Source organism: Rattus norvegicus, chromosome 10, assembly GCF_036323735.1.
Source record: "Rattus norvegicus strain BN/NHsdMcwi chromosome 10, GRCr8, whole genome shotgun sequence".
Lineage (NCBI taxonomy): Eukaryota > Metazoa > Chordata > Mammalia > Rodentia > Muridae > Rattus > Rattus norvegicus.
In genome coordinates this window covers 60068753-60092775 of record NC_086028.1, presented here as the reverse complement: position 1 = coordinate 60092775, position 24023 = coordinate 60068753, and the positions used below count along the sequence as shown (strand labels likewise).

Below are 24023 nucleotides of genomic sequence, written 5' to 3'. Positions count from 1 at the left end.
TTTCCTGAGTAGGCCTAGGTTCTACAAAAGTCCTTATGAATTATGGTTGATGGCACAGATGTCTTAATTCTCCATTTTCAGTAGACAAGTATTTGTCAAAGTGGATATACAGTGTTAGCAGCTAACTTAAAATTCACAGGACTGGAACATACCTGCTTCACGTCAACTTAAGCATATAACATTGTTCATTGTTTTCTGTTCAGAAAAATTATAATCCAGGGAGAAAAATTTTATAACTTCCCCCAAAGGAGACTTACTGCTTTTTGAGGGATTGCTATGAAAATAAAATCTTTACTTATTTTAGTACATAATTATACAATATAGGTCATATATTTTTCTAAACATAAAAACATGATATCAAGGCTTAAGGGAGTTAAAGCTACCTATTTGTATTAAATTGGTGTTTATCAAGTGCTTCCAAGCACTTTTGTTGCCTTTTAGAGCATTCATTAAAAAAAAAAACAAACTGATTCACGCATCTGATTAAATATTTATCAAGATACCAGGCAATATTAAATATTTTAAAAGATAAAAAATGAAAGGTGGGTGAATTCTTAGAATAAGGGATGCTCTAATTTTTTGAATATTTCTTGGCTGCTTTTGTATGGAAGTAGTAGAAGAATCAAGCCTCTATCTCATCCTGTCCAGATTTTAGACTACAGAATTCAAAAAACTGAAATTCTGGACATAATCTTTTAAAGATAGTTTGATTTAGTTTCTTGTGTTGATGAACTGATCCTTCAGATCATTGGCTTATGTTTTCCCAGACATTTCTAGGGATAAAGATAACCCATCTCAGTACAAAGAGCCTGGTTTTGGCACTAGACAGTAATGGTTACATGAGTTAGCTATGAAACCTCACCACGGAAGGATGCATTGACCTATGCAACATCTAACCTCACAAAAGCCTCCCGGATAAGTCTGCTCTAATATCTTTTTTCTTTTCTTTCTGTTACCAGGTACTCTACTATTGAGCTGTGTCTTCAACCTTTTAAAAATAACACATTTAAAAACATTTGAGTTTCCCAGGTAGTCCTCGAACTTGGGATCCTCGTTCCTCAAGCCATTCCATGCTGGAATAACAGATGTGTGCTTCTACCCAAGGTTTTCTTGCTATCATTTACTTTTTGAGGCAGGGTTTCTCTATGTAGCTGTCTGTCCTGGAATTCACAGGGTCGAGAAGGCTCTTGAACTTGGGAGAGATCCACCTGTCTCTGCCTCCACAGTGCTGATGTTAAAAAACACCGTGTCCAGCTGTGAATCATTGTTTTAAGATAGGGTTTTACTATGTGCATCATGCTGGCTTTGAACTTGTGGTAAGCCTCCTGCTTCTGTCTCAATGTTAGGATTACAGATGTGAGGACACTTGTTTATTACTATCGTCATTTTTTTTTTTTTTAAAAGAAGGATGCTTCTGAGGCTTGCAGAGAACTTCTGGGCTCCTGCTATTCTCCTGCCTCCCAAGTAGCTTGGCCTATGTGCCACTTTGTTTGGCTACTAGGTTTATTTTATTCTGATACTGAGGCCAAAAAAAGAGATATGGTAACTTAGTCAAGGTCATATTCCCAGCAAGTGGTGACACCAGGATTCATACTGGAGACATTAACTCTGCAGCTTCCCAAGTGCATTGTACAATATTTACCTTCATAGAGGGAAATAATAAAATTGGTTAACCCTGAGTGCTGGGAAATGCAAGTGGATAATGAAGTAATCTCATTCAATACTTAAATATCCTATATTGAATTATTCAGAGCCCCAAACCTACACTTTCAAAAATCAAGTATCTCCTTGTGGAATAAATTGACCACAAATCCCTCAGACTTGTCATCAATATTTCAATTCACAATATAATAAAATACAGACATGTCTTGTAGGGAATAAAGTTCTGGGTCTTTCTGTGGACGTCAGTTTCCAGAATCTCTGATGTATACGTGTGACTAAGGAAAAGAATAGCTGAATCACATCTACGGGCGATTCCTTCCAATTAAAAATCTGTAACAGAAAGGAACACAAGGCAGTCCATCTGCCTCTTAACCTCAACAGCTCTTCGGCCCAAGCCCACCAATTTACTTTGGTCCTTTTGAGTGGGTGATGGGGAATAATTCCACAGGCTAAGGCAGAGAGGAAGCATCCTGATTTAGCTCCTGCTGCAGCAAGCCGGGGGGCCGAGATGCCAGTGCACCGGGAACCGCGGTTTGCCCCGACAGCGCAGTGACGGCTAAAGCAAAGCTAGAGTCGTGATAGGCCCCAACAGTCAGACGAGAGTCTAGAGCAAAAGAGGCTCTTCCCAAGGGAACAGGGGACAGAAGAGAGAAAAAAGCCGCGGACTGGGCGCAAGCTTGCCCACTGGCTCCGGTACAACCTCTAGATCAACCCGTAGAAGGGCGTGCGGCCCAGGGCCAGGCCCAGGCTCAGGCCCGGCCCGGCTCGGCTCGGCTCGGCTCGGCCCGCGCATGCGCCGCGGGCCCTCCGCGCCCCCCCTTTTCCTGGCGGGTCTGGGGCGGCGGCGGCGCGGTGACGTCAGGGCGTTGGGGCAGCTCCTGTGACAGACGGAGCTGGAGCGGCGGGGCGGCGGCGGAGTCCGGCGGCCGAGATAGCGAGTGAGGGAGCGAACGAGCAGCGACCCGAGAGTCCAGGGAGCGAGGAGGAGCCGGAGGGGAGCGCTCAGGCGCGAGCGAGAGGACGCGCGAACGCTGGGCTAGGGCTCGAGCCCCGGAACGGCTGAGGAGCCCGCCCGCGGCCCTCCCCTCCCCCTCCCCGGGACCGGGCCCAGCGCGCCATCCTCCCCCTCCCTCCCTCCCTCCCTCCTTCCTCCCTTCCCTCTCCCTCCCCCTCCCCCGCTGGTGGATGGGAGTGAAGGACGGAAGAGGCCCTGCGGAGGCGGTGGTGCAGCGCTCCGGTAAGGCGGCGACGCTCTACGCCCTCCCCTCTGTCTTTTCCATCGCGCTCGGGCGGCTGCGGGCCGGGCCGGCGGCCTGACGATGTGGCTGCGCCGGTCCCCTCCCTCCCATTCTCCCCTCCCCCTGCCGCCGCTGCCTCCTCCTTCTTCTTCTCCTCTCCTCGCTCTCAAAATGGCGGCCGCGACGGCCGTTGAGTGAGAGGCACCGAGGAGGGGGCCCTGGCCTGGGAGGGCGCTGCCCTTGCTCCAGTCCTCCGACCCTGGCAGCAGGCTACTTGGGCCGCTGAGGCTTCAAACCGTGGCCTCTCGGCGGCATCGCCCTCCTGCCGCCGTGACTTAGCAAGAAAAGTATTCTTGGGTGGGAAGGGCGTGGATAGCAGGTCGCTCTCTGATCTTGGGGAAAGGGCTCAGCCCTCCTGGGCCGCGGAAACGAACCCGCAGTCCCCACCCCTCCGCGGCTGGCGGCTCGCCGCCGGGGCTCCAGCAGCTACCAGGCCTTCCAGGCGTCCGGTTCTCCACTTGTCCTTAGGTTGGTGGTCGAACTGAAGAGGATGGTCGGCCGCGCAGGCCCTTGGCCCCCCGGTGCGGTAGGAGTCCAGGCTCTGCACTCACTAAAGATCTGCAGCATCCACCCACCGAATCGGGCAGGATTTTCCTTTTTGCTACTGACTCCTCGCACGGGAGTTGCCTTTTGACGTTGCTAACACTGAGCTAGTTCCTAGGTTCTCTGCCATTCCCTTCATCCCATCTCTCTACTCTATTAGGAAACGCCGTGACTATTTATTTACTGTCTCTAGCTTCCCAGGTGAGAAAAAATGTTTTTGAGACGATGGGCTTATTTTGATTCCTAAGAGGAGAAATTTTCACTATCTGAGATAGGAGAAAGCAAGGTGCTTTATTTGTTTTTCTGCCTGTTTTTTCCAGTGACTTAGCAAGAAACTCTTTGGGAGGAGTGCAGGAAATTTTCTGTTGAGGTTGGGTTTGGGTGTAATTCCTATCTTTTTTTTTTTTTTTTTGGTTAAGGAATTGTGCTTTTGAAGAAGAGTATCAGATTTGTGGTCTCATTCTCAATGGGCGATGTCATGTCAAGGACCGCCTCCCCACCCCCAAAAAAAAGGCAATTGGGAAAAAAATAAAATTATTACTGCTTTTCTTACCTTTAGTTTCTAACACACCCTCCTAAAGATTCATAACCTTTAAAAGATCCAGCAACAGAAAGGTCATTTTAGCAATTCTCTTTTTGTTGGGTTGGCTTGTTTTGTGTGAATTTTTTTCCGGGGGTGGGATGGTGGAGAGACTTTGTTTGGGCCTCATACCAGTAAGTGTCTTCCCCTCTTCATTTTGCCACAGCAGTGTTTGCTGTGTTTTCCCCTGCAGTAGAGCTAGATTGCTGCAGGATTCAATTCCTTAATCAGGAATATTTTTAGTTGGGTATGCTAGTAATACTATGTTGAATTCACATTAAAGCTTTAACTTTAAAAATTGGTTTGATTTTAAGGCTTTAGCAAGCTTTTATTTCTAATATGTGTCTTTCAGGACATAGTTGTGCAAAATAATTGGCAGTTACAAATTGCGGTTTTTTATTAACGCAGAATATGTATTTAGGGTAATTTATTCTTTCACGGTCTATTTAAAAGATCATTGTTTGATTTCAGAGGAAGGCTTTTCTATAATTTAAAGCTGGTATATATAATTTTAAGAGTCAGAAAGGAAACCAGTTTTTCACAAAATATTTTTGCATATGTTGGTGTTGACAGAGCACATACCCTGTTTTGGTACATTCTCCCACCCCCATAAAAACAGGCTAATATTTGTGGATGCCGTGAGCAGCCATTGAGCCGAGAGGACTGGGTGGAGTAAGGGTGCGACAGCGAAAGCTGGGAAATGCTCAGTTGCCCTTTCATCGAATCTTCTTCATCCTTAATGACTGTAAGGTTATTCGGTATTAATTGTAGCTACAATAAAGGCATTTCTCTATGGTGGATCTTAAAATCTCAGCCTTTCTACCCTTTTTTTTTTTTAAAGAAGAGCATTGATTAATTGGAATAAAGGCAGCATCCTTGCTCTGAAACAAGTACTTACTCTCCACATGTGTGTATGTATAAAAATATCCACATATATACTAATTATTCTACCCAAATGAGTGTTAAGTTAATGAATGCTAGGGATATTTGGCAACAAAAAGCATGGTATTGTGAAAAAAATCTAGTTAAGAATACTCATATTTACTAAAATCTTTTTTTAAAATTTCTTGATGAACATCAAAGATGAGAAAATAGAGAGTGGTTATTTTGTGTTAAGAGCTCTTTAAATAGGCCTTTTCTCTTGTGTTGCCTCTTGCACAGGACCTTTTTCTGTGATAAAAGAGCATAGCTCATGTTAGTGTCTTGTGGTCCTTAAAGAATTCTAAGTATGATATAATGTAATTCTGATGAATTATGTGTTGTAACTTTGTATTTTTACATTTTTTGTTATTTTCATGTAGTTAGAAAGTATTGTGATGGATGAGTACATTACTATATTGTGTCTCAAATATCCTTAGCCCTACTATTCCCAGTTAATAATGGTGCACCTCCACCCCAATCCCAGGGCCACCCAGGAGCTTACAGATAATTAGATGGAGAATACAAGTGTGTTTTCATTTCTGGTATGTCCTCTGAATCTAACTTAATTTGAAAGAATCAGTTTTAAAAATCACAGTCCTATATTTATAAAAGCCTTAATGAAGTCTGTTTGAATTTTTTTTAACTCGTTCATTTATATGTTTCCATGTGCACCAACTTACGGGGATTACATCTTTCCTATTACCATGTAGGTCCTGTGGATTGGACTCAATCAAGTCAGATTTGGTGGCAAATATCTTTATCCACTGAGCCATTTCACAAGCTCTCTTGCTCCTTTTGAGATGGAGTCTTATTGTATGTAGTCCAGGCTGGCCTTGAGTTTGTAGAGCTGGTGCTGACCTTGAGTTCTTCAGAGTTACAGACACTATCCTTGACTGACTTGATTCTCACTCCTTCTGTATCCCAAGCAGGCCTCTAACCCCTTGAGTGCTATAAAACATACTGCACTGCTTTTAGTAGTATTTGGTCTACTTTCAAGTTCTGTTATATATATAACTTTCTGGATAAAATATCCCTATTATGAAAGGATTTATATACAAAACTATCTGGATATCTGGATGTGCATGTATGTAAATGGCTTTATGCTTATATTTTCAGTATTTAGGAAAAAGGAGACCTTTTTTATTTGTATGTGGTTCATATTATTATTCACAGTTGTCATCTCAGTGAGCTATAGTAATTGTAGAGCATGTCATTAAGGTCTAACTTTCTCAGATTTATTATTTTGATTATATGAATGTGTGTGACTAGTTGTAAGTGTGAATACAAGTGCACATGTTGTATCCTCTGAAGCTAGAGTTCCAGGTGGTTGTGATCTGTTCATGGTTGCTGGGACCTAAACTCTGGTCCTCTGTGAGAGCAGTAAGTGCTCTTAACCACTGAAATCTCCCTCCAGACTAATATTATTTTACATTATATTTGTCTGTGTGTAGACAGACTAATAATATTTTACATTTTATTTTTCTTTGTGTAGAGGAGGTCAGAGTATAACTTTAGGGGTACTCCCTCCACTCTGAGTCTCAAAGATCAAACTCAGGTTTGATAGGCTTGCAGGCAAGCACATTCATTTTCTGAGCCATTTGATGCAGCTATTTTAAACAAGCCCATTCTAGTACTCAGGAGGCAGAGAGGTAGGTGGATCTCTGTGAGGTCAAGGCCAACCTGCCTCAAACAAAGAAACAAAAACACCCCTCTCCCTTATCCACCTCCCCAACCCCCAAACTAAACAAAAATAAAAAATAAGCCCAAAATACACAAATCAAATGTTCAGTTCTAAAGCAGTGATATAGATTACCCCCAACCACCAGCCCCAATTTTTTTCCCCTCAAAACTTAAGGTTAGCTTGCAAACTTAAGCTGGGTTTTATGACTGAACCAGCTTGTGGTCCTAGGAAGAGACTGGAGTGGGGTGCTGGGGTTGGAACTCAGGCTTGCCTCTTGGGTTTTGTCCACCACTGAACTAGCCCTGTACAGAATTTTTAATTGCTTCTAATAGAAATCTCTGTTATATATTTTATAATGACTGGTAGCCTATTTTTATATACTTTGGAAAGAATCATTTGAACTGAAAATTCTTTGTCACTGGTTTTTGTCTTGTGCAATATAAGTATTACGTTTTTACTTGATTTTATTTAAAATAAAACTAAGCCATGTGGTGGTGGCACAAGTTTTAATCCTAGCAGTTAGGAGGCAGAGGCAGGTGGATCTCAGAGTTTGAGGCCAGCCTGGTCTACAGTCAGGACTACACAGAGAAAACCTGACTTGAAAAACCTGGGTGTGGTGGTTTGAGGGTATTGATCTTTGGGTTTTTTGTTTTTTTTGAGACATGGTTTCTCTGTGTAGCCTTGTCTGTCTGTCTTGGAACTCACTTTGTAGATGAGTCTGGCTCTGAACTCACAGAGATCTGACTGCCACTGCTAGTCTCCACTAGATTTGACCTTTTTTTTTTTTTTTAACAATGAGAAACTGAAGAGAAAAGCAAATTGTCTTATATTTTAAGATGCTTACCTGTAGAGTGAATCCTAGTTGTTAAAAGCCATATTGGGAAATGTGTATTTCTTTTCTTTGTTTTTAGATGGGGCCTCTTGTAGCCTAGGTTTTGAATTCTATATAACTTAGCTGTCCTTTAACCTCTTATCTTGAAACCTTAAAAAAAAAAAGACATTTCAAGAAGAAAGATGCTATATACAACATATTGTGCAAACATGATTAACTTCACTGAAGTCTTGGATTTTTTTTTTTTTTTTTTTTTTTTTGGGGTTCTTTTTTTGGTTCTTTTTTTTTCCGGAGCTGGGGACCGAACCCAGGGCCTTGCGCTTCCTAGGTAAGCGCTCTACCACTGAGCTAAATCCCCAGCCCCGAAGTCTTGGATTATTTCAACAATGTTATTGATTGGGTATGACAATTTGCACATTCACTTAAATAGAACTTATTAATTTTTGTCATTGGCACAGGAGGTACAGATTTTAATTGGTATCTGTGCCTTATACTCAGAATACTCATCATAAGTACTTATTATTTTGATTTTTTTTTCTTTTTAAAAATTGGTGACTGTTGGTTAAAACAGTACTTGACTAATTTATCAGGAATTTTCTAGACACATTTCTTCAATATTATCGTTTAGCTTTGTCAAACATTTGTCTAGTTTGTCACTACTGAATTTGGCACCCATTTCAACTTTTCTCATCTAAGTAGATGGATACATTTTCATCTATGAGGGAACTAAAACTCCAGGAATTTCTTCTCCTGCAGTCACCTGAGTAGTAGTAGCTGGAGTGCCACCTTGGTGCTAGCTTATATGTCAAATAGTTCTTTTCTATAGTGATTAACTCCTTTTGAAAAAAAAATTACAAAATACTTAATTTTTACATGTTTGTACCATGAAGCCCAAATATTAAGGGTATATAATCAAAGGAACTGGAACTACAGAGCAACTGTTTAAGAGGTGAACATTTTTACATTAGAAAATTCTTAGAGGCTCTCCCTGAAATATTTAAAACATTACATTTTATTTATTTAATTGTGGGTGTGGGAGTACACGCCGCATTATGAGTTGCAGAAGTCAGAGGACAACTTTTGGGATTCTGTTCTTATACCATTTGGGTCCCAAAGATTAGGGTACTCAAAACTTGTCAGTAAACAGCTTTCCTCTAAGCTATCTTGCCAGTCCTTAAATGCTTTTTTGTTTGTTTATTCCCTTTCAAACCAATCATGGTTCAGGGTATAATTTGAAATGTTTTCATTTTGGATGGCATATTGCACTTAACTTTTACTGAGCAAGCCCAGATATTAGTGTTTGCTTCTTTACTTCTTTTTAAAATAAGCCTTGAAGAAAACAAAGTTTTGGAGGCTGGCAAGTCAAGCATCAAGGTGCCAGGATCTGGTGAGACACCTTTTTTTGTTTTGTTTTATTTTTCAAGACAAGGTTTCTCTGTGTAAGGTGTGGGACACTACTGCCCAGCTGAGAGAACTTGCTGCGTCATCATTTTGCAGAGTGCAGCATATGATGAGAATGAGATCAAGTGTGTAAACTTGTGTTGTTTCTCTACTTTCTTTTCTTTAACCTTTTTCATTTTAATTTTTTTTGGGGGGCATGGGAACTGAGTTGAGAAAGGAGAGAGGTAGGGGGAAGAGGAAGAAGAGGAGGAGGAGAGAGACCATTGGCCAGGAATACATGGAGAGAGGGAGAGGGGCTTTAATCCTAATTTTGAAAATGGCAACTGTAGCATTTATTGCCTGTATTATTTAATTTGGCATTTGTTACCTTTGTTCTTGCATTGGATATTTACAGACATAAGGCATTAAGTATTTGAATAGGGGTTGTTAGACAGTACCTAACACTGCTTTAAAAATACTATTTTAGTGGGCAGTTGTGATATTTGCCTTTAATCCCAGCACTGGGAGATAGAGGCAAGCCAATCTCATTTGAATTTAAGGCCAGCTTGGTCTACAGAGCAAGTTCCAGGAAGCCAAGGTTACACAGAGAAAGCCTGTCTCAAAAAAACAAACAAACAAACAAACAACCCTAAAAACCACCACCACCAGGAAAATAAAAAACTATTTTAATACTTTACATTTGATTGAATGCAGAATTATGTGAAAAGTGATTAAAAAAAAAGACTAGAGGTGTGACTCAGTAGCAGAGCAAGTTCATAGGCACATCCTAGTTCCATAGTTCACTCTAAGGAAGAGGCAGGCCTAAAGTTTTTTTTTTTTTTTTTTTTTTTCCTTTTTTTCCCGGAGCTGGGGACCGAACCCAGGGCCTTGCGCTTCCTAGGCAAGCGCTCTACCACTGAGCTAAATCCCCAACCCCTAAAGTTTGTTAATGTAACAAGAGCATCTTTAGAGTTAAGGTAGGGGAGTCAGGCGGGTGAGTTCTCTGTAGAAGGTTAACATCCCAAAGAGCAGGGTCACAAGCTTTTATAGAATGCCCTAACTAGGTAAACTAAGGATGCATTTTGGTAATTTGCTCTTACATTGACAAGAATTGGCAGTTAACTCTGACTAGGAAATTTTTGACAGTTTGCTGAAAATATTGAAACCTTAAATCTTGGGGGAAATTTAAAAATTAAAAGTATTTTTAAGTGTTGGCTTAAAACCTAGGGCCTTATATAGGCAAATCAAATGCTTTTTAACACTGAGCTGTACTCCCCTGGCCAAATAATTTTAACTTTTGAAGCATTATAAAAAGTCATGTTTGGGGTCGTCCAGGTGGCTCAGCTACTAAAGACACTTCTTTGCAAGCCTAGTGACCTGAGTTGGATCCCCAGAACCCATATACAAGGATAGAATTCCACACTGTTTTCTGCAGGTGCACCAAGGCATATGGCCCCACAGACACACATCATTCTTTTTTTTTTTTTTTTTTTATTCTTTTTTTCCAGAACTGGGGACCGAACCCAGGGCCTTGCCCAGGGCCTTGCGCTTGCTAGCCAAGTGCTCTACCACTGAGCTAAATCCCCAACCCCCACACATCATTCTTTCTTTTTTTTTTTTTTTTTCTTTTTTCCGGAGCTGGGGACCGAACCCAGGGCCTTGCGCTTCCTAGGCAAGTGCTCTACCACTGAGCTAAATCCCCAACCCTCCCACCCATCATTCTTGTAGGCAGACACACAATAGTAAAACAGTTTTATGATTTATACACTGTAGAGAGTTGAAATTTATGATTTATGACAGATGGCTATGTTTTTGTTTTTATTTTTTATTTTTTTTTATTTTTTATTTTTTTATTTTTTTTGGTTCTTTTTTTCGGAGCTGGGGACCGAACCCAGGGCCTTGCGCTTCCTAGGTAAGCTCTCTACCACTGAGCTAAATCCCCAGCCCCATTGTTTTTATTTTTTTAAAGCTCCCCACCCCCACCCCGTGGACGCACCCTTGGTTTTTTTCATTTGTTTTTGTTTTTTTGTGATGCTGGGAATTGAACCTGGAGCCTTGGGCATAATATTCTAGAAAAAGTTCTCTATTCTTGTAACAGTAGCTCTAGCTTATCTTTTTTTTTTTAATTCTCTTTAATTTAGTTTTTGGAAGTAGGGCCTTGTTATGTATACCTAGCTGGTCATGAGCTCATGAAGATTGTCCTTCCTTTGTCTCCTGAGTGTTAGGATTAAAGTTGAATGTCACCATGCCCAATTCCCCCCCCCCCCGGGGGGGGGGATGGGGATTGAACCCAGGACCTTGCGCTTCCTAGGCAAGCGCTCTACCACTGAGCCAAATCCCCAACCCCTGCCCAAATTTTTTTATGCACAAGTCAATCTTTTTTTTTTTTTTTTTTTTTTAAAGACAGGGACTCAGCTGGGTGTGGTCATGTAGCCTTTAATCCCAGTACTTGGAAAGCAGAGGCAGGTGGATCTCTTGAGTTGGAAGCCAGCCTAGTCTACAAAGAGTTCCAGGACAGCCAGGGCAATCACACAGAGAAACACTGTCTAGAAAAAACAACCAACAAACAAGATAAAACAAAACCCACATTTATTTGTTTACTTAGTGTGTGGGAGTGGAAGTGAGAGGTTGGTGGCGAGAGTTCTCACTGAACCATTTTACTGGCCCAGGACTCTTGATTTTGTTTTTGTCTTTTTATGTAGCCCAGGCTTGCTTTAAACTCATTGTCTTAACTTAATAACCTCTTGGAGTTTGTTAGGATTATAGGTGTATCCTACCATACCCGGTAATATTCTTTATTTTTTTTCTTTTTAGATTTTTATTTTATGTATATGACTGTTTTCCAGCATGCTTGTAATGTGTATCATATACATTCCTGGTACCCACAGAAGCCAGAAGAGGATCCCTGGAACTTTAATCAGAGATGGTTTTGAGTCACCATGTAGGAGCTAGGAATCAAACCCAGTCTATCTCTGTAGTCCCCCATTTTTTTAAAAAATAAATAAGAGAATTTTAAACTATACAGTTTAACCATATATAGTTACTAATATAATTTTTTTTACAGGTTTGTTTGCTTTTTTATTTTTTTGAAGCAGGATCTTGTGGTTTTATTGGGAGTGTGCGTTGAGACAGGGTCTCACTGTGTATCTTTGCCTGGCCTGGAACCTGGAGAGATACATCAGCCTCCTGAATCTTGGGATTAAAATCATGCATCCTATAATGTGGTCTACACCACAATTTCTTCACTAAAGTAATCCTTTTGCCTCAGCCTTCTAAGATTAGAATTTCAGTATATACCATTATAGTTGGCCCCAAGTAAGATTTAAGTACTTCAGTTAACAGCTAAAAAGTATTTTGACTAATTAGAAACTTGAGTATTTGTTTTTTATACCATATGTGTTAAAGAGCCCCCAAAAGTCAAAAAGAGGTAGGATCCTTCAATTGGAGTTATAGGCAGTTGTTTGAAAGATGAATTTTGAAATGACTCTTTAAGTAATTGAGCAGACACTGGGGAAGATCATCTTAGTAGAACAACAGCATATTGCTACAAAAGCATGGAAACTCCTTACATGTATGCTGGGAGAGTTTGGGAGAAGAGATCGTGGGATATGAGGATGGAAAATTATATGAACTAAACTGATATAATTTGTATCTTCTGTATAGCTAGTAGGTAATCTAGAAGTTACTGAACAAGTTCAAGCAAAGGCAAATATTCTGATCAATTGTGTATTACATATTTTATTTGCAGTGTGGAGGTCACAGTTTTTCAGGAAAGAATGATTACTGTTTGAAATATAATGATAATGAAGATTGTTGACTGGAGAAAGATTTAAGTAGAATTGTGAATACTAAGTGCAGTGGGAAGGGAAAAGTATAGATGATAGTTTGAGTGAGAAAGTAGAATTGAGAAACGATTTATCGAATAAGCAGAGTTGTATAGGATAGTAAATAAGGCTACTAGACAAATTTTCTTAAATCTTAATTCTTAAATCCTTTCTCCCCAGCTTTCATTTTGTTTTTAAATTTTATTTTATGTGTGTGGGTGTTTTGCCTTAATTTGTATCTGTGTACCACGTTTGTGTCTGTTATTAGAGGAGTCCAGAAAAGGGTATTGGAGTTCTGGAACTGGAGTTGGTTGCTGGGAATCAATCAGGTTCTTTGAAGACTAGGGAGTGCTTTTAACTACTGAGCCATCTCTCCCCAGTTTGTGAATGACTAATCTGATTCAAAAAGATCAGATTGATTCTATTTTTCCTGGTGACTGGAATTCTAGGCTGTACAGAACTGCTACTGACCTCTAGGCACCAAAGTGATTGTCTTAGTCAGGGTTTGTATTTCTGCACAAAACATCATGACCAAGAAGCAATTTGGAGAGGAAAGGGTTTATTCAGCTTACATTTCCACATTGATGTTCACTACCAAAGGAAGTCAGGAACTCACACAGGCAGGAACTTGGGAGGCAGGAGCTGATGCACAGGCCATGGAGGGGTGCTGCTTACTAGATTGCTTCCCTTGACTTGCTCACCTTTGCTATCTTATAGAACCTAGGGATGGCATTCCTTTCTCATTGAGAAAGTGTTTTACAGCCCCATGAAGGCATTTCCTCAAGGGAGACTCCTTTTTCTGTGATAACTCCAGCTTGTGTCAAGTTGTCACAGAAAACCAGCCAGTACAATGATACTTAAACTTTTGTTGTTTGACTCCAAAATTCTATTCAGCAAGATATCAGAAGTATAGTACTGGTCAGAAATGGTGCTGTCTGTAATCTTAGTTTCTTGAGGAGGTGAGGTTATCACAAACAAGGTCAAGGCCAGTCTGGGCAACACAGGACTTTATTTTATAAACCAATCCAAAATAAGCAACAAAAAATGTGGGACTAACTTAATCTGCCTATGAGGGGACCTATGCATAGTCACAAGTATTCTTAAAATTTGAAGTTTCATTTTTATTTACCTTTTTTTTTGGTTTGGGGTTTTTTTTTTTTTTTTTTTGTTTGTTTGTTTTGAAGCAGGGTCTTTCTACATAGTTCTGGATGTCCTGGAACTCACATGTAAACCTGTAGATCAGGCTGGCCTTGAAATTAGACATTTACTTGCCTCGGCCTCCTGAATGCTATACTACAGTGCTTATCTAAGTTTCATTTTTTGATTATGTGTCTGTGTTTGGATTTATATATGTGAATGCAGGTGCCCATGGAGGCCAGAAGTAGGTGTCCAGCCCTCTGGAACTGAAAGACAGGTGGCTGGGAGCTATATGGTGTGGTTGCTGAGAACCAACTTTGGGTCCTCTGGTAGAATGGGTTGTGTTTTTAATCTGCACTATCTCTTGCATCATTTATTTTTATTATGTAATACGTTATATACACGCACTGAAAAAATTATATAACCAAATGTCCATGTAACTACTACAATCAAAGCTTTAAAAGAATAAAATATTACAATTGCAATTTTATATATCTTTCTTTCATACCTATTCTAAACAATCCTGTCTTGTTTCTTCCTAGCTGCCTGCCTCTTATTTGTATGCAGTCCTTTTTTGTTTGTTTGAGACAGGATCTCACTATATAAGCATCCCTGGCCTGGAAATCTTATTTGTAGACCAGGTTGGCTCAAACTCAAAAATCTGCTTGTTTCTGGCTCCTGAGTGCTGGGATTAAAGGTATGTGCTACCTATCACACGTGCCTTTAAAACAAACAAACAAACAAACAAACAAAAAACCAGCCAAAGCAAAAAGTGTGTATGTAAAATTTACAGAAAAACTTCCTTCTAGAAGTTGTTTGTTCTCCTGAGGGTCCTGGGATTAGGGCTGGTCATGATGGTTATGAGCCGCTTTCTCTTGCAGAGCCAGCTCTTGTCCTGGTCCTGGGGTTTTTATATTAAGTGCATATCAGTAAACAAAGTGAGTAATAATACTTTGTAGAGATTTTTAGACTTTACATGAATGTTATGCCATATATTTTCTTATGTAGAGTATTTCATAGTAGAGTATTTTCTAGATACTCTTCAGAAATAGATGATTTCTAACATTGTACTCTTTAGAGTGCTGCTGTGAATAGGGTAAAGTATGCTTTTATTGTAATACTGAATTTCCTAACTACTCAAAATCTGTACTTGAATATTTTTCCACATTATTTTTTTCCCAAAACCTGCCTCAAAAAATTGGCAGCCAATTCCATCTCTTTTTGAAATCTTTTATTTTATAATGCTGACTTGGTTAGAACAACAGTTTCATTAGTGCTTTTACCCCGCCTTACCATCCCTAGCCTTCTAGCTTTCAACTGTATTGTGTGTTCCTTTAATATATCGTATTTTATTAATCCTTATTTATATTACAGTATAAAGCCTATCATGCATAATGAATAAATCCGGTTAGCTCACATCTTCAGTTATTTTGTAAGCCTCCCCCTGCGCCGCCCCCCCCCCCCCCCCCCAGCTGGGGACCGAACCCAGGGCCTTGGGCTTGCTAGGCAAGCGCTCTACCACTGAGCCAAATCCCCAACCCCATAGTTTTTTTTTTTTAAGTATAGAATAGAGTTATACAGGGTATGGGGAGGGGAGTTGAGGGTAGTAGAGACAGAAAGGCAGAGGAGGAGAGGCCAGCCGTGAGCACGTGGAGAGAGGGGAGAAGGGAGGACAGTGGGAGCAAGAAGGCAAGAGAGCCTAGAGAGTATTTTGTAATTTTCTTAAGGGCAGAGACTGTCTCAACTTTTTTTTCTTTATATTGTGTGTTTTTTGCATGTACATTTGCATGTGTGCATAGCTCATGTGTGGAGAGGTCAGAGTAGTTTTCAGGAGTTGGGATTTCCCCTTCCACTGTGTGGGATGGTTGGAATGCAGATCATTAGGCTTGATGGTGAGTACCTTTACCTGCAGAGCCATCTTGCTAGCCCTACTTCTAAGTTATTTGTACAAAAGGAGACAAACATTAGTGTGGATAATAGTTAGAAATCAGTTGAGGAATACCGCTTTTATAACTTCTGAGCAGTTGCTGTCTAGTAGAAGCGGGATCTGCCTGTAGGACCAATATAATACCCTAGAGAAAACCATCTCAGGACTAGAGACATATTTCAGTGGGTAAAGTGATTGTGGCATAACCATAACAACTGGAGTTTGGATCCTCAATATCCATATAATGTGTGTGTGTGTGTTTGTTTTAAAGGCAGGGTCTTATATATCTTAGGCTGGCCTCAAACTTGCTCTGTAGCTAAGGATGACTCTGCTTTCCACCTTTGATTCTGAGCTAACAGACATTCACCATCAATATCCAATTTGGGTTTAACTTTAAAAATCATAATTATAGACAATTCTAGTAGAGTTTGTCTTAGTGTCTCTTGAAAATGTAAGCAGAACCCAGAACAGCAGTAATGTGAACGCTAAAGGTAATAAAAAGTTGTTTAATGTTGAGGCAGCTCGCCAATTTTTTTTCTTTTGTAGGATTTTTACAATGTATTGCTCTGATACATGCTAATATCAGTCTTTTAAAAGAAAAAAAGGGGGGTTGGGGATTTAGCTCAGCGGTAGAGCTCTTGCCTAGCGAGCGCAAGAGTGCAAGGCCCTGGGTTCGGTCCCCAGCTCTGAAAAAAAGAAAAAGAAAAAAAGAAAAAAAGGTCAGTTGGGGGTGGTAACCCAAGCCTAGATTCAGCATGGGGGAGTGTGGAGGGATGCAGAGGCAAGTGGAACTTTGAGTTTGAGTCTAGCTTGGTCTACAAAGTGGGTTCCAGGGCTACACAGAAACCCTGTCTCAAAAAAACAAAACAGGGGTTGGGGATTTAGCTCAGTGGTAGAGCGCTGGGTTCGGTCCCCAGCTCCAAAAGAAAAAAAAGAAAAAGAAAAGAAAACAAAACAAAACAAATTTACATCCAGCCCAAGCCCAAGTACCTGAACTGTGATGAATCTAACTGACTAGATTTTAGAATTTGCTTGGCCTTTTAAAAGAGAAGAGAGACTAAAGTGACTTATATATCTTTGCTTTCTGGGAGCACATTAAAATTTGGTCTTAGTTTTACTATGATTCGTAAGATAATTAGGAAACAAAAGATGCCTATTTGTGGGCTAATTACTGTGAATTTATTTTAGAGATAAACGTCAAGAGTTCCTGCTTTGGAAGAGTATTGTTGAGATATCACAGTATATAATTAATTACAGTGCAGTATGAGAAGTCTGATGTGTGTATATACAAAGTACTAGGAAATCACAGGAGTTTGCTTAACTTTTTCTTATAAAAGCATGTAAAAGTGAATAAAACTCAGGATTTGCTGTTTATGCTAGCTGCTGAAAGTTTTGCTAATACTAATTAAATATTCACTAGTATTAAATTGAACTTGCAAATAAAAATTTGGAGTTTTGCACAGCATCACTCTGATGATATTCTTTAAAAAAACCCACTGTCATATTTGTTTTGTTTGTTATGTGTATATGGGGGGAGGAATGTGCATGCACACACACTATAACACATACATGGAGGTCAGAGGACAACTTGCTGAGTCTGTTCTTTTTCATGTGGGTCAAACAAAAAACTAGAAGCTGGGTGTGTATTAATTTATGCTGCTGAGGATCAAACTCACAGCCTTATATACATTAGGCAAGCATTCTACACTGAGCCATACTCCAGTCCCACATATAAGGTTTTCTGACACTGATAGTTCTCAAATTTTTTTCTTTGTAATTTTGCTTTTGATCTTTTAATACAAGCTAGCCTTTGTACTGCTTTCTGTTAATTTGTTTTTGGGGTGGTGGAGTTTGGTTCTTACTATATAAGTCGCTATAGTCAAGGTTGGCCTTGAACTTGGCTTCTGGAATACTAGGATTATAGGTTCCTCCACCATTTTTTGTTTGTTTTTCAAGATGGCTTCTCTGTATACCAGGATGGCTTCAAACTCAGAGATCCACCTGCTTCTGTACTCCTGAGTGCTGGGATTAAAGGTGTGTATTACTGTCTGGCTCTTTATTAGGGGTGTGCATCAAAGTCATATGGATTAAGTTTTATCTATTGAATAAAATTAAAATTTATTTGCTTCTAAATTTTTGATAATGAGGACTAGACTAGCTTATTTTCAGAGTTCCTTAGGTGATTCTGATCAACAGTTCTAGTTTGTATTTAACTAGTTAACTTTAGCTAATTATTTTTTCTCTGTAGTGCTTTCTAGTCTAAGGAATTATTGCTTTTATTTACATTTATTACTTTATTTATTTTATGTGTTCTTCCATGACAGCTTTCAGTTAATGGAGTAATAGACTCCTAAGTTAAAAGTTATGCTACAGTGTAAGAGTATAATTAGTGTAGTAGTTTTCATGTTATGTAGTAATATTTTGCCATCATAGAATTTCAGTAAAGTCAAGAAATAGTGGATTTAGGGCTGGAGAGTTGGCTCAGCTTTTAAGAGCATTATTTGCTCATAGGACTCAGGTTCGATTTCCAGAAGCTACACATTGGCTCACAACTGTCCTACCCTGATCCCAGGGTGTTTGACATCCTCTTCTGACCTCCTCTGGCCCCAGACACATACGATATGCACACAAACATTTAGAGAAAACATTGATAAACATAACTTTTTTTTTTTTTTTTTTTTTTTTTGGTTCTTCTTTTCGGAGCTGGGGACCGAACCCAGGGCCTTGCGCTTCCTAGGTAAGCGCTCTACCACTGAGCTAAATCCCCAGCCCCCAACATAACATTTTAAAAACTTGAAAAGTAGTAGATTTAGTAGAATAGAGTATCTTCTAAGTATATTACTAGGAAACTTTATTAGAAAATAGCACTTCTTCATATTCCAGAGTGTTTAAAACAATGTGCCAAGCGTATTCTATGCCTGTACATGAACTTTGCAGTGCAGAGCCTTTCTTTGTATTTGCAATTACTTGAGTATAGACTAACACTAAAGTAAATTTAAAAGAAAAAAAATGTGACTAAAAATAATACTTAAAATAAGTATTTGTCTTTTTTTTTTTTTAATAATTCCTTTCTCCGTTTTTAGGCATTCATCGAGATTTTTAAATGTTAGAGCTGTCTATAATATAGTCCTAATTCTTAGTTTCTTTAAAACTTTCATGGGTCAAAAATGGCTTATGAAGTTAAAAAGGGGAATACCCTTTCTACATTTGGAAGCTATGAATAGGCTTTGTTGAAAAAGAACACTGCTTTCTTGTTTGTTGTAGGGTAGAAACAGTTTTCTTAAAAAAAAAAAATGTATGTATGGACATTTTGTTTCCATGCAAGTCTGTATGTTGCATGCAGTTAGTACCTGTGGAGGACTAAGGGTATTGGACTGGAGTTACAGGTGCTTGTTGTGAGCCACCTTGTAGGTGCAAGGATTCGAACCTGCATCTTCTAGAAGAGCAGCCAGTGTTTTTAACCACTAAGCCACCACTCCAGCCTTACAGTGTGTGTGTGTGTGTGTGTGTGTGTGTGTGTGTAGGTGGTGGGGAAGATAAAGTGTTACTATGTAGCCTTGGCTGGCTTGGAACTTGCTTTGTAGATCAGGCTGGCCTTAAGCTCATAGATACCTACCTAAATGTGCTTCCAAAGGGTATGTATGTGCCAGAGTACCTGGCTAAAGTTTTTTACTTTTGCTGTCCCTCAAAGGGATATTAGTTTTCATAGAGATACCAAGGGAATAGAACTAAACTCCCCAGTAAACTATTAGTAGCCTTTTAAAGAGAAAACAGTAAACCTTTTTTTTTCGGAGCTGGGGACCGAACCCAGGGCCTTGCGCTTCCTAGGTAAGCGCTCTACCACTGAGCTAAATCCCCAGCCCCAACAGTAAACCTTTTTAAGACTACAGTTCTTTGGCTGGGTGGCATGCCTTTAATTGCAGTGCTTGGTAGGCTGAGGCAGGCAGATCTCTGAGTTTGAAGCCAGACTGTTCTATAGATCAAGTTCCAGGACTATAAAGAAACTAGGATTTATTCTAGTATCCTTTTTTGTTGTTAAGACAGTGGCTCACTTTGTAGCTCTGCCTGTTGTGGAGCTTACTAGCCTATGCTGGCTTCAAAGTCACACAGATCTGCTTGCCTCTGCTTCCCTAAGGCATGAGCCACCATGTCCAGCTATCACATACACTTTAAGGATAGTTTAAACCCCTATAAACAAAGGAATATATAACTATAACTGGTAGGATTTGCATGAAAAGAGATTCACCTACTTGATTTTAAGAAATTGAAAGTGAAGGTTGACAGACTACAAAGGGAAGAATTGCTGCTCTGGTGTGAAGGATAGGGGAAGTCTTTTCTCATAGGCCTGCAACTGTTAGCCTAAGGCCCAACCATATTATAAAGAGTAATTGGCCTACTTGGGCATGCTGACTTTTTTTTTTTTTTAAAGATTTATTTATTCATTTATTACATATAAGTACAGACACACCAGAAGAGGGCATTGGATCCCATTACAGATGGTTGTGAGCCACCATGTGGTTGCTGGGGATTGAACTCAGGACCTCTGGAAGAGCAGTCGGTGCTCTTAACTGCTGAGCCATCTCTCCAGCCCCATGCTGACTTTTTTTAAGGGTGTATTGATTTGAATGGTAATGCTATCTAAAATATCTCTACAGTTATATCTACATTAATGTGTGGCCAAATATTTGAGTACTATGGCTTACTTAGCCAAGCTGACATACAAAATTAACTATCACAGGGAGTATAAGAAAATGTATGTTTTTTAGTGAAAGATTACACTAAGTGATAATAGCAGAAAGCAGTGGATGTCTAGTTTGGACTTAAAATTTTGTACATAAGTTTGTCTGATCTAAAGCCCAAAACCTACTTTGATAATCGAATCTATAGCCTTTCTACTTTCAGCTCTTTGCTTTAATTTGGGAGTTACTACATATGAGAATGGTAGAAGTGATTCTTAGTTGGGGGCGGGGGAGTCTAGGCTGGCCTAAAATTCTTATATTCTCCTGCTGGAATTTTAGGTCTGATCTCTATCACACCTAGTCATAATCTTTGGTCAAAGAGTTAATGAAAAATATGTAAAACATTATTTTTTTTACTTATTTATCATATGTAATATAATAAATTACATTTATTTATTTTTTTTACATATTCGGCCCATATAACAAAGATAGGTTAAGGTTGGTTGACAGTAAATAAAAATTACTAAAAGAGCTTTATTATATGTAAGTACACTGTAGCTGTCTTCAGACACACCAGAAGAGGGCATTAGATCTCATTATAGATGGTTGTGAGCCACCATGTGGTTGCTAGGAATTGAACTCAGGACCTCTGGAAGAGCAGTCAGTGCTCTTAACCACTGAGCCATCTCTCTAGCCCAAAACATATTTTCAAGTGTTACATGAATGCTTTAAGTACTAACTGAATAGGGGTTTCTTGTAACTATAGAAAACAGATCTAAGAAGATAGGGTAAATTGTTGTGCAAGCATGAGGATCTGAATTTAGTTTCCCAACACCCACTGTTTAACTTTCCTGTTGCTGTGCTAAAACACCATGAGCAAGGCAACTTATAAAAAAAGTGTCTGATTGGATTTATGGCTTCAAAGGATTAGAGTCCATTATGACAGTACAGGCATGGCATCAGGACAGCTGAGAGCTCACTTGTTGATCCTGAGAGGGCACACTAGAAATAACAGGAAGCTTTTGAAGCCTCAGAGTCCAGCTACCTGACACAGTGAATTTCAGGATGAGTAAATAGACTCTATTTCAAAAAACTAAGATCAGTACATGCAATAGAGAAGCTACCCAAAGTTGACTGGACACACACATGCACATGCATGCATACACAGAAGTGTCAAGATTGTTGAAAGAATTTACATTTTAAATGAACTATGCTTTAGTCTTAGCGCTGTGTGTAACTAAGATGAGAACTTAGACTTTTCATTCTTTTTTTGTTTTTGTTTTTTGTTTGTTTGTTTTCTTTTGGGAGAGGGTTTCTCTGTGTAGCTCCAGCATTTCCGGAACACTTTGTTGGCTAACTATGAACCCAGATCTGCCTACCTCTGCCTTTGAGTGATAGAATTAAAGAAAGGTTTGCACCACTAAGCTGGGCACATCCTTATATTTTTTAAATGTTAGAAAATTGAAAGCTTTAAATCAAAAGTCAACATTTTAGTTTAGAAGCTCTATGATTCACTAAGATCTGCTATTAACAGGTAGTAACAAAGATAGGTTAAGGTTGGTTGACAGTAGATAAAAATTACTAAAAGAGCTTCATGTGGTCTGTAGATAGTATCTTGGGTAATCTGAGGTTTTGGGCTAATATTCACCATATGAAGCTCAAGAAGAAGGACGACCAAAGTTCAGATGCTTCAGTACTTAAAAGGGGGAACAAAAATATTCATAGGAGGAGATATGGAGACAAAGTTTGGAGGAGAGACTGAAGGCATGGACATTCAGAGCCTGCCCCACTTGGGGATCTAGCCCATATACATACAGCCACCAAAGCCAGACAGTATGGCTGCTGCTAAGAAGTGCATGCTGACAGGAGCCTGATATAGCTGTCTCCTGAGAGGCTTCTGCCAGAGCATGATAAATACAGAGGCAAATGCCTGTAGCCAACCATTGAATTGAGAACGGGGTCCCCATTGAAGGAATTAGAGAAAGGATTGAAAGAACTGAAGGGGTTTGCAACCCCATAAGAACAACAATACCAACCAACCAGAGCTCCCAGGGACTAAATCACATCCACAGAGTACAGACCTATTGCTCTACCTGCAGATGTAGCAGAGAATGGCTTTGTTGGGCACCAATGGGAGGAGAAGCCCTTGGTCTGGCCAAGGCTGGATCCCCTAGTGTAGGGGAATGGCAGGGTAGAGAGGCGGGAAGGAGTGGGTGGATGGGTCGGGGAACACCCTTATAGAAGAAGGAGGAGGGAGGGTGGGATAGCGAGTGGATTTATGGATGGGAAACTGGGAAGGGATAACATTTGAAATGTAAATTTAAAAAAATTCAATAAAAAAAATAGAAAAAAAATTACTAAAAGAGCCTGGCTGTGTTGGCACATACTTTTAATCTTATCACTCAGGTTTATAGAGTGAGTTCCATGACAGCCAAGGCTACACAGAGAAACCCTGTCTCAAAAAAACAACCAAATAAAAAAATTACTAAAAGATGGCTAAAGGCGTAACTCATTAAAAATGTGAATTCTTTTAACAGTCTTGGCATTTATTTTAAAATTGTGTATATGTCAGAAGACAATGTAGAAGGGCATTCTCTTTCTGTGTGGTAGTCCAAGGATTAAACGTAGATTATTAGGTTTGGAGGCAAGTATTCTCACTTAGCAAACCATTTTATTCCCCTGCCCCTGGTTCCTGAATTCTTTTTGTTTGTTTTTTTGTTTTGTTGAGACGATCTTTTCCATGTACCCTAGCTGTCCTGGAACTCTATATAGACCAGGATGACTATAAACTCAGAAATTTGCCTGCCTCGACTTGCTGGGATTAAAGGGGGTACCATCACATCTGACTGGTTTCTGAAATATTACATGCTTTCTTTCCTGACATGTCCTTGACCCATATTTTCTTAAAGTTATTTGGTAAATTTTACCTAATTTGTAGCATGTTAAAGTAAAAATGAACTGGGTATGATGGCTCAAATCTTTGATCCCAGCATTTGGGAAGCCAAGGGAGGCAGGCAGAACTTTGTGAGTTCAAGGACAGCTTGATCTACATTTGGGAGCTACTTAGTGAGACCTTGTTTTAGCAGAGGCACATAGAGAAAAACAATTTCCTGATTTGATTAAAATTTTTTTTTAAAGATTTATTTTATTTATTATATATAAGTACACTGTAGCTGTCTTCAGATACACCAGAAGAGGGCATCAGATCTCTTTACAGATGGTTGTGAGCCACCATGTGGTTGCTGGGAATTGAACTCATGACCTCTGGAAGAGCAGTTGGGTGCTCTTAACTGCTGAGCCATCTCTCCAGCCCTGATTAAAATTTTAAACCTTAAAAATAATTTTTAAATGATTTATTTTTATTTTATGTGCATTAGTATATTTTGCCTGCATGTATGTTTGTGTAAGGGTATGGGATCCCTTGGAGATGGAATTACAGAGAAAGTTATAAGCTGTCATGTGGGTGCTAAGAATTAAAATGGGATCCTCTGGAAAAACAGCCAGTGTTCTGACTGTTGTGTCATCTCTTTAAGCCCAGTTTTAAAACATTTTATGTGAC

At 39.7% G+C, this 24023-nt stretch overlaps 1 protein-coding gene across 9 annotated transcripts in view; it reads left to right on the top strand.

The window, feature by feature from the left end:
* Positions 1–2516: 2516 nt before the first annotated feature.
* Pafah1b1 (platelet-activating factor acetylhydrolase 1b, regulatory subunit 1) overlaps positions 2517–24023 on the top strand; it is a 58819-nt gene continuing 37312 nt past the window's right edge. The window contains exons 1-3 of one of the 9 annotated variants that reach the window (XM_063269967.1): positions 2526–2899; positions 14401–14555; positions 17742–17819. The gene's annotated coding sequence lies outside the window, so the exon portion shown is untranslated. The other 8 variants (XM_063269966.1, XM_063269964.1, XM_063269963.1 and 5 more) reach the window with 8 other exon arrangements.